Consider the following 11,467-nt stretch of genomic DNA (forward strand, 5'->3'; position numbering starts at 1 on the left):
CCCCCCTCCTACCCCCCGCCATTGAGCATGTTATTGGTTGTTGGATTTTTGTATGGCCTCTATTGTATTGAGGAATTTCCTTTCTATTTCTATTTTGTGAGAGTGTTTTTTTTTATCAGAAATGGGTGTTGGATATTGTCAAATGTCTTTTGTGCATCTAATGATATGATCATGTGGTTTTTGCTCTTTGCCTTATTTATGTGGTGGGTTACATTCCTTGTTTTACAAATGTTGAGCTATCCTTGCATCCCTGGTATGAATCCTACTTGGTCTTGATGAATTACATGTTGTTGGATTCTATTGGCCAGATTTTGTTGGTGATTTTTTCATATATATTCATGGGGGATATTGAGCTGTAATTTTCTATCTTTGTGGGGTCTTTGTCTGGTTTGGGGAACAGGGTAATGCTTGCTCATAGAATGAGTTTATGGTTTGCTGTCCTTTTCTATATTCTGGAATAGTTTGTGTAGTATCGATGACAGGTCTTCTTTGAATATTTGATAGAATTCTACTGTGAAGCCATCTGGTCCTGGCTTTTTCTTGGTTAGAAGTTTCTTAATGACATTCTCTATGACTTCTTTTGTTATAGGTCTGTTGGGTTTGTCAACATTTATCTGTGTTAATTTGAGTGGATAACGTATTGCTAGATACGTGTCCATTTTTCTAGGTTACCAAAATTGTCGGTGTGTAGTTTTTCATAATAGTGTGTAATTATTATTTCCTTTGGATCTGTTGTAATGTCACCCTATTCATCTGTTATTCTAGGTATTTTCATCTTTCCATTTTCTTTTTCCGTTGGTAAATTTGTTAATCATCTCACATAATCTACTTCTTGTCTTCTTGATATTCTTTCTGCCTATCCCCCCTGCTCTGATCCTTATTATTTATTTTTCTTCTGTTGTTGAAGGGTTTATGCTGCTGCCCTTGTTTCAGTTGTTGAATCTGCTGTGTTAGGTGTTGATACTGAAGTTCTTTTGCTTTGTTCACATGTACATGCACTTCAGAGGATGTGGGGCAAGGGTGCGTGGAGAGTACCAGAGAACACAGCAGAGAAGGGGGAAGGGGAAATATTTTATTTTTTTAAACAAAAGTTAAGCTTGGGTATTGATTACATCTGCACCAAGCTGTCCACGCAGAGGTATCTCCCAGAGACCAGCAAGGCAACAGGCTGAGTTGGCCGTGCTGCCCAACAGATGAGGAAAAATCAGCTGTTCTGGACAGTTGAGTTCACAAAATTGACTCATGCAGATAGCCTGTGCTCAAGGGGAGTCTGTCACCAGGCTTTGCTGCTTTCCCACTTTAAGAATCCTGGGCCCACGTGTCTTTATGTTGAAATTCCCACTGCCAGGAAGTGCTGGCTATCCTTCCCTTCCAGATGGACCTTCTCTGGTAGTTGCTGAGGAGATGTTCCTGTGCCTGTTATCCGGCAGCCATCTAATACCCTCCCTCAGTTTGTTCTTGCAGTTATCCTGAATTCTTCTAAAGTTTTTTCTGTGTTTTTCTTGTTTTCATCAAGTTGTTTTCTCCAACCCTTAAGTCTCTAAAAAACTCACTGCCATTGAGTTAGCAACAACTTATAGTGACTCTATAGGACAGGGTAGAACTGGCCCTGTGACTTTCGAAGACTGTCTTAACGTGAATAGAAAACTTGCTTTCTCCCTCAGAGCAGCTTATGGTTTCAAACTGCTGACCTTGTAATTACCAGCCCACTACTCCCACTACTATCAGGTCTCCCGCCAAACCTTGAAGGAATGTACATATCATTCTTTTGAACTCCTTATCAGATAGTTTGAAAGCCTTTTTTTCCTGAGAAAGTCTTCTTACTTTGTATATTAGTCACTTGTTTAGGCCATTCTTTCTTGTTTCTTCATGTTAACTGAAATTTTATTTTGTTTCTGAGACATTGTGGTGTTGTTGCATTTGTATTTAGCTGATGATTTTATTTGGGATACCATTCACAATCTGTCTCCTGGTGGGTGAAATGGAGAACGTGAATGTGTGTGCCATTTTCTGTTTGTTTTTTTGTATAGCACAGTTTATGTTGGGTTTGGTTGGTGTTTGGGGAGATTTATCAATGATCAGGTAGTACAGGTAATATGATAACTTTCAGTCAATTAGTGTGGCTACAGGATGTACGGTTGTGGCAGGGTACAGTTGTGGGCATGGCTGCTCTCTCCACTTGGGTTGGACAAGAAAAAGAGAGAAACAAGCGAACAAAGAATAGTATGCTAGTCTGGGTTGACTATAGAAACAAATCCAGATACACTCATTTGTGTGTAAGAGAGAAGTTTATATCAAGGAGCAATTGTATATTGAGAAAACATCCCCACCCAGTCCATAACAAGCCCATGAGTCCAATATCAGTCCATATGTTCGATACCAGTTTATAAACTCCTCTTCAGACTCACACAACACATGCAATGAATGCAGGAAGCTCACAGGCCAGTGGGTGGAAAGTCTTGTGGATCCAGTAGTAGTAGAAGCATCTCAGCACTGGCAGGGGTCTCCATGTGGCTCCTCCAGTTCCAGGGCTCTAGCTCCTTAGTGTAGCTCCTTGTGACTTGTCAACAGGAATGTCTTGCAGGGAGACAATCAGAGAGTGTGCCTGGCTTCCATTGAGCTATTTATCTCCATTGCACCTCAAAATGAAGTCATCAAGTTTTTATCTGATTGACAGGCTAGACTCCACCCCTTCCTCAAGTTGACAGGAGATTATGTAACTTCCATAGTCAAAGTAAGAAATGATTTTTTTAAAGAGGCCAGAGAAATAAGTCAAATAACATAAACAGCAAGAAAAATGAATGCAACAACTAAAAAGGAAATAATAGGAAAAACAAAAGTATAGAAAAAAGAGTTTTTAAATGCACTGTATACCAAGCACAGCATGGAAAGACAAAATTAAAGTGAAACAAAAGAAAGAAGGAAAGGGATAAATTGAAGAAAACACTTAATCTAGAAATAGTCCATTCTAACTCAGATGGTGGCTAAGGTCAGGGCATTTGTTCCCAGAAGTAATTATTTGGGATCTAGAGGGGCTTTGAAGGCAGGACAACTGGCTATGGAAGGAATTCCTGCCCATCCAGGGCTGGCCAGGAACCTGGCATTATATGTTCTGTTGGTCTAATAAGGGGCATTTTATGTGCTTCTGGGCATGAAGTTGATGCACCAAGAGCTTAATCCATGAGGACACAGTGCTGCCTTTAGGCAGAACGGGAGTTGAGTATGGGTTAGAGATTGTCACCACCAATGGCTCAGTGAGGGTGGGGCCTAGTAATTCTTCTGGCCACTTGGAGAATGTGGGGAACAAGGAAGAATAGCACTGGTGTGCCAGGCCTGGGTCTAGATGGAATACAACTTGAAAAAGTGAAAGATGGCTGCTCCATGTCAGTGAAATTGACAATTCACTCAACTGTCTCCTCTCTCATGACTTTTATTCAACTTCTTCTGGTCTGTATTTAACCCATCTCTCAATCCTTTCCTTGGAAGTGTTGGGTTCCAAGATTGTTAACCATATCTGTTTTATTAGGCCATTTGTTTCTTTGTTGTAGAGGCTCTGTGTAGCATGTTTGTCTAGTTCACCATCTTTCTGGAAGTTTTGGATCTTCTCTTTTGTTCTGCAGTTCATTTTAATGATCACTTTATGCTAAACATCTTTCTAAGACCCTTCCATGGATATATTATTATAATAGCATGTACCGCTCCTTCCTAAACTCTTCACAATAGTGACTATATACATAACTATATTAAAGGGCCATTTTCCCTGTCAGAATTTAAACTGCAGGAGGGCATGGTCCACATCCATCTTGTTCCATGATGTACCCAGAGGGTTTACAATGTGGTTTGACGAAAATTGGGTTACTTCTCTAACTGAGCAAAAAGCATGGGATTTGAGTCAGACAAATCTGGCGCTACTTCTCATTAGCTGTGTGGCCTTCTGACTCAGCTTCCTCAATGATAAAAGAAAACATTAAAATCAGTACTTATTCATAGTTCCAGGTGTGAACTTTGAGCTCATTGAACATCAGTAGCCTTATCCTTCTCAGTAAATCTTTCCACTCTTGCCTCCTAAAGGTTCCAACTCAGAGGATTCTACTGAGGGTGGCCCCTATCCACAAGGTCTGGAATTCAAGGTCAGGTCTTTTATATATGGCCTTTCTAGCCTTGAGTTTATATTTCCACTAAAAAACAAGATTACTTAATTCATAGGCCTGTGATTGGTGATTGGTCTATTTCACACAACTTTCAGGGGTTGGTCAGTATACCAAGCAAATAAGCTCATGGCCACAGAGTCATCTCCAACTCATAGCAACTCTGCTAAGCAAATAGGATATATAAAACCACCCAAGAGGATTAAGTTACCTGTGGGGGTTGGTTGGATTGTGGTCTAGCTGGGAAGGCAATTCCTGACAATTGATACGAGTTTGCTTATATAAGTAGCCAATTTGACAAAGGTTGTCACAGAGAGGCAATGGAAGAGAGGGGAAATCTCTTCAAAGAGCTCTCTGTAATACAGGTCAAAAGCTGTAACACTGAAAATGGTGCTAGATGGCAAGCATAGTAGGTCCCAGTGGCAGAGAAATAGCAGAAGTAGTAGGAGTGAGAAACACTTGACTGGCAGACAGCTATGGGGGGGCTTTCCAGCCAATGGAGTGAGAGCTAAGAAGGTTTGTTAGGGGAATGGAGTACTTCTGGGCGTTTGAAAGAAACAAAAGAGCTGTCACACTTAGCTCGAGAAGAGCATATCCCTGGGAAAGCCCATGAGCAGAGCCAAGGCCTAACAGCTGCTGTGAGAAAGGTCTGGCTGATGGACATTGGGCCTCTACTCAAGTACTCCCTTAACGCAAGAACACTTTGTTCTAATAACCTGGCATTCCATGATACTCAGCTTCTTGACATGATTGCTGAAGACAAAATGGGTGCATAGCAAATTTGGTAAAGTAAAATGATGATGCCCAGTTAGCAAAATATATAGAATCTGGGGTCTTAAAGGCTTGAAGATAAACAAGTGGCCACCTAGCTAAGAAGCAACAAAGCCCACACAGAAGAAGTGTGCCCACCAGCCCATGTGATCATAAGGTGTCGATGAGATCAGGTATCAGCCATCAAAGACCCAGAACAAAAAATCATATCAATATGAGTGATCCCAATTCTACCTTATAAATCAAGCTAGACCATAGCATGTAAACAGGTACAGATAAGAGCAGGAAACAGGGAATCCAGGACAGATAAACACCTCAGAACCAATAATGAGTGTAGCGATACCAGGAGGTTAAGGGGAAGGTGGGGTAGAAAGGGGGAACTGATCACAATGGTCTACATATAACCCTTCCCTGGGGGGCATACAACAGAAAAGTGGGTGAAGGGAAGCAGCAGTAAGTGTAAGGCATGAAAAAATAATAATAATTTATAAATTATCAAGCATTTGTGAGGGAAGGAGGGAGGGTGGGGAAAGGAAGAAAAAATAAGGAGCTGATACCAAGGGTTCAAGTAGAAAGAAAATGTTTTGAAAATGATGATGGCAACAAATGTACAAATGTGCTTGACACAATGGTTGTATGTATGGATTGTGATAAGAGCTGTATGAGGTCCCAATAAAATGATTTTTTTTTAAAGAGAGATAAAGGTCTCCTTTGAGCACAGTCAAGAACTGAAATCTGCAGTCTTGATTGGTGACACTTGTCTTATTTCCTGGTCTTGTTATTTCCAAGTTGATCTTGACGTGAGTTGTAGCCAATACTTCCTAATAAACAATTTAACCCTGAGGATGAGCTGTGCATCCTATGTGGCCATTATAGTGAATTATTAAACCTAGCAGAGAAGTAGAGTGATAGGGCTGGAAAATGGTAAGGTGGCTGGTGACAGAAATAGTCAAGAATTTGGAGTGTGGAGGTCAGTTGACTTCCACTCCATAGGACCAGCTTTGTGTGGATCCTGATTTCCATCCCTTGTCCCTTGTGGAAATAGATCGATTCAGATATGAGATTACAGGATCTTAAGGTGCAAAGACACAGTAGCTGATTGTGCATGGGTGGTAGCATACTGTGTGTCACATGGGGCAGGGGAGAGAATCTATGGTGGCAGTCACGAGGCCAAGTGACCAGCATTATGCTCTCAGCATAAGGCCTCAGACAGTGCTTGAACAAGGAAACCACTGGCATCAATTTGACTTCAACTCATGAAAACCCTATTTATGGGCTCCAATAACCTCATCTGGTGGGTTTGAACTGCCGACATTATGGTTAGTACTCTAATGCTTCCCAGATGCCACCCCCCAGTGCTCCTTTGATAATGGAAAATGGTTTTTAAATAAAAAACGATTCTTCAGCTCTTGAGCAGGCAGGGAACCCTATTATGCCTCCTCCATGAGGAGATTGAGTAAGGATCCCTCAAGGGTCTCAGAAGATGCCTTGCCCACAGCTCCACAAGTTCATTTGACCGAGGCATCCCAATCACCAGCTTTCAGCCAGGGCTCCTCCGACCCCATGAAACTACTCTCACTTTCTATCACTTGTGAGAGTTCCATGGTTCCACCACCTCCATTGAGCTGAGAGAGGGCGACAAGCCACCCTGCCCCTCCTCACACACCCTATTACCAATAACTGCGGCAAGTTAAAGTCTTCCCAGAACTTGCAATATAAGTAAATGGGAGCAAGCACATCTTTCTGAGACTCAGTTCTCTTCCCGTGGATGGCTCAGTCTCTACCACAGCCAAGGTGGCAGAGCAGGACAAGCTTATTCCAGTACACTAGATGATTCACAACCAAGTACATCAACCACATAGGAGCTGGATGGGGGCTCCTCTTCAGGCCCCACAATCTGAACGTGTGTCAGCAGCTGGAAGCCAAAACAGGTCCATCAAAAATGGCATTTAATCTGCAACCATCTGCCTATGCCATGGAATGGGAGAATCTAAGTCAGGCCCTTGGCTCACAGTGTGGCTTCCCCTTTCAACAGCCCATTTACCATGTGCATTCCTTGGTATCTGTGAGGCTCAGCCCAGGCTCCATCTGGAGAAGTGAGGCCACCACACCTGGCTCACAGAGTTGTGGGGAAGGTTGGATATCATAGACCCTTCTAGCACAGGATTTCAGCGCCATACCCTCCTTTCTTTTCTCTCCTTCCTCACTCTGGCTTTTCCATAACCATCTAAGTCTGCTTCTTTTTGTGTGAATATTATTTTTCTTGAATATTTTTTACAATACTGGTCTCATGCAGTATTTAACTTTATGAAATTGACTAACTTCACCTAGTATATCTTCCACATTTGTTCATATTGTGAGGTTTTGACAGGTTCATCATTATTCTTCAGGGATGCATAATATTCCATTGTATTTATGTACTGAAGTATATTTATCCATTCCTCCACTGATGGGCATTTCATTTGTTTCCATCTTCTTGCTATAATGAATAGTGCTGCAATAAAGATGTGTTTGCAGTGTCCGAGGTAGAACTTACAATCTTTCTACATCCTCTTAAGCATTTGTTATTTTCTGTTTGTTTGTTTGTTTTTTATTTCATTTCTCTAGTGATCTCAAACAATTTTTCATATGCTTGTTGTTCACCTGAATGCCATCACTGGTGAATTGTCTATTAATGTCTCCTGTCATTTCTTAAGTTTAATTTTCAACTTTTTCTTGCTGAAGTGTTTCAGTTTTATATCAATTTCTGAGATTAGCCCTTATCTGATATATCATTGCCAGTCCCCAATGCCACTCCTGCCCTGCAGTCTGTGGATTCTCTTTTTGATCAAGTATTTTGATGCACAGAAGTATCGTATTTTTAGGAGGGTCCTAACAGCTCAGTGGTTCTGCATTGGGCTGCTAACTGCAAGGTCAGCAGTTTAATACCACCAGCTGGCCTGTGGGAGAAGGATGAGGCTTTCTACTCCTGTAAAGACTTATAGTCTCAGAAACCTACGAGGATTGATATAAGTCAGAATCATTTAGATGGCAGTGAATGCGTCCTCTATTTTGTCTTCTGTTGCGTGGGTACTTTTTCATTATGTGATAATATGTTTATGCCTTATGTTGTACATTTGTCCCCATTTTTCATTGATGATCTTTGTTTATATTTATGGCTTTAATCTATATTGAGTTTTTTTGCATATAATGTGTGGTATGGGTCCTTTTTCATTCTTCTGAAAATGTAAATCCAATTCTGCCAGTTCAATATGTTGAAGAGACTCTCTGTTTCCCATTTTATGTATTTTGGCCCTTTATCAAACATCAGCTGTCTGTAATGCATGGCTTTATTTCTGGGTTTCTTATTCTGTTCCATTGGTCTACCTATTGATCATTGTACCAATACCAGTAAATGAAAACAAACAGAAAGGTGTATGTCTGGATTATGTAATTCCTAGTGTCTCTCCCAGAGGCTGGGAAAGTGTATGTGTAAGTGCATGATACTAAAAGCAAAGAGAGGAAAGAGAGGTCACATTTGAGTAGCTATCTGTTACTTGCCAATGGAAGAACCAAATCCTGAAAATAATATCCTTGCCTCTTCCAGGAGCCTTTCCTATCTATCTGATCCTTTCTTTGGGACCAAGGCCTGTCAAGATATTTTTTCAAAACAGACACCCATTGCCCCAGGGTGAGTTATATGTGATGACTAAGCCAAGGATTGAGTGAGCTGGGTCATGTTTACACATAGAAGCCAAGAATAAAAAAGAACAATGAAAGGTAATGAGAAATCCAGGAAAACTCCTGGAGCTGCTTTGGGTTCCGGACAGTTTCCCACACCCTGCTAACAGCTGCAAGGCTGTTCCTCTGTGTCTGAAACACCAGTCTATTCCTATGTTTCTGGTGTTAAGTAATTCTGCTAGCCCATGTACTCCCTACACTAGCGCTCTGAGCTTTGTCCCAATTTTATCACTGATGATCCTGATAGCTTTGGGTGTTACATTTAGGTCTTTAATCTACCCTGAGTTTGTTTTTGTGCATGGAGCGAGATATGGGTCTTGTTTTGTTCTTCTGCATGTGAATATCCAGCTTTTCCAACTCCATTTATTGAAGAGGCCGTCTGCTTCCCATTTCGTGTTTTTTGGCACTTTGTCAAAAATCAATAGCCTGCAAGGGGATGTTTTTATTTTTGGATTTTCTGTTCTGATCCACTGGTCCAAGTATCTATCATTACACCAGTACTAGGCTGTTTTGACAACTTGGCTGTATAGTAAGTACATTTAGAGGTCAGGTAGTGCAAGGCCACCTATGTTGTTTTCCTTTTGTGGAGTTCTTTGCTATCCTGTGCTTCTCCCCTTTCCAGTTGAAGGTAGTAATCATTTTTTCCGTTTCGTTGAAGAACTATGCTGGAATTTGGATCAGAATTGCATTCAATTTGTAGGTTGCTTTAGGTAGTATTGACATTTTCATTATATTGCGTCTCCCAATTCACAAACATGGAATATTCTTCCAGTTGTGTAGATCCCTTTTGGTGTCTTGTAGTAATGTTCTGTAGTTTTCCTCATACAAGTGCTTTGTTGTTGCTGTTGTTGTTAGGTTTATTCCTAGATATTTCAGTTTTTGTGTTGCTATTATGAATGGTATTGTTTCCTTAATATCTTCTTAACCATTCCCATCACTGGTATATAGGAATCCAATTGATTTCTGCTTGTTGATTTTGCATACTGCTACTTTACCAAACTCCTCTACTATTTCCAGCAATCTTATTGGGCACCACTTAGGATTCTTATTATATAAGATCATATCATCTGCAACTAGCAAAAGTTTCACTTCTTATTTACCCAATCATTGATCTTGCAAATTTCTATCACGCAATCTACAGCTCTGTCTCTATCACCAAAGCCATATTTTCCAACTACTGCTCTTTCCTCTTTGTTTTCAATTGCAATGGACAATAATTATCAATGCATCTTTATTGCATGTTTGATTCATTTCACACTGAAGATGTTGGTGGTGGTGTTAGATGCCATCAAGCCAGTTCCCACCCATTGTGATTCTATGTCCCACAAAATGAAGCCCTGCATGGTCCTGCACCCTCCTCACAATTGTTCCTATTCCTGAGCCCATTGATGCGGCCTCTGTGTCACACCATCTCATCAAAGACCTTTCTCTTTTTTGCCACCCTTCCATTTTACCAAACATGATATCCTTCTCCAGAGACTTGTCTCTTCTGACAAAATGTCCAAATTACGTAGGACAAAGTCTTGCATCCTTGCCTCTAAGGAGCACTCTGGCCTTACTTCTTTCAATACAGATTGGTTTGTACTTTTAGCAGTCCGTGATATTTTCAGTATTTTTCTCTAATTTGGTATTCTTCGCCACAATTCAAATGCATCGATTCTTTTTAGGTCTTCTTAATTCAACATCCAACTTTCAGTTGCACATGAAGCAATGGAGACTAACATGGCTTGGGTCAGGCACATCTTAATCCTCAAAGTAATAGCCTTGTTTTTCAATACAGGAGGTCTTGCACTGCAGATTTACTCAATGTTATGCGTCATTTGATATCATTACTGCTGCTTCCATGAACACTTATTGTGGATACAAGTAAGACAAAACCCTTAACAATTTCAACTTTTTCTCCATTTATCATGATGTTACCTATTGGTCCAGTTTTGACGATTTGGGTCTTCCTTACATTGAATTGTAATCTATACTGAAGGCTAAAATCCTTGACCAACATTAGCAGGTTCTTCAGTCCTCCTCATTTTCAGCAAGCAAGGTTGTGTCATCTGCAGATCACAGTTGTTAATAAGCCTTCTTCCAATCCTGATACCACACTCCTCTTCCTATAATCTAGCTTCCCTGATGATTTGCTCAGCATACAGATTGAACAAGTATGGTGAGAAAATATAACCCTGACACACATCTTTCCTGGTTTTAATCCATGCAGGATTTCCTTGTTCTGTTCCCACAATTGCCTTTTCCTCCATACACAAGTTCCTCAGGAGGTTATCCAGTTTATTATGGTCCACACCGCTGAATGTCTTTGCATAGTCAATGAAACACAAGTGAACATCTTTCTGGTATTCTCTACTTTGAGCCAAGTTCCATCTGACATCGGCAATGATATCGCTTGTTCCATGTCCTCTTCTGAGTCTGGCCAGAACTTATGGCAGTTCCCTATCAGTGTATTGTAGCAACCATTGTTGAATAATCTTCAGCAATATTTTCATTGCATGTGATAGCAATGATATTGTTCTATAGTTTGAGAATTCTATTGGGTCACCTTTTTTTGGGGGGGACGGGGAGGTACAAAATGGTACTCTTCCAGTCAGTTGGCCAAGTAGCTACCTTCCAAATTTCTTGCATAGATATATAAGTGATACCTGTGCTTCTTCAGCTTGGTAGAATTCTTCAGTGTGGTCTTCACTAGCTTAAATGGTTGATATATAAACTTTAGTAATAATTGTATTGGCTGAATTTCCTTGTATATTGATAGAATGTTATCATATAACAGACAGCACTGATAGATCTTGAAATGTCTTTTTTTTTTTTCTCCTTTTTTT

Source organism: Echinops telfairi, unplaced genomic scaffold (assembly GCF_000313985.2).
Source record: "Echinops telfairi isolate 266 unplaced genomic scaffold, ASM31398v2 ScPeMD7_7;HRSCAF=31, whole genome shotgun sequence".
NCBI lineage: Eukaryota > Metazoa > Chordata > Mammalia > Afrosoricida > Tenrecidae > Echinops > Echinops telfairi.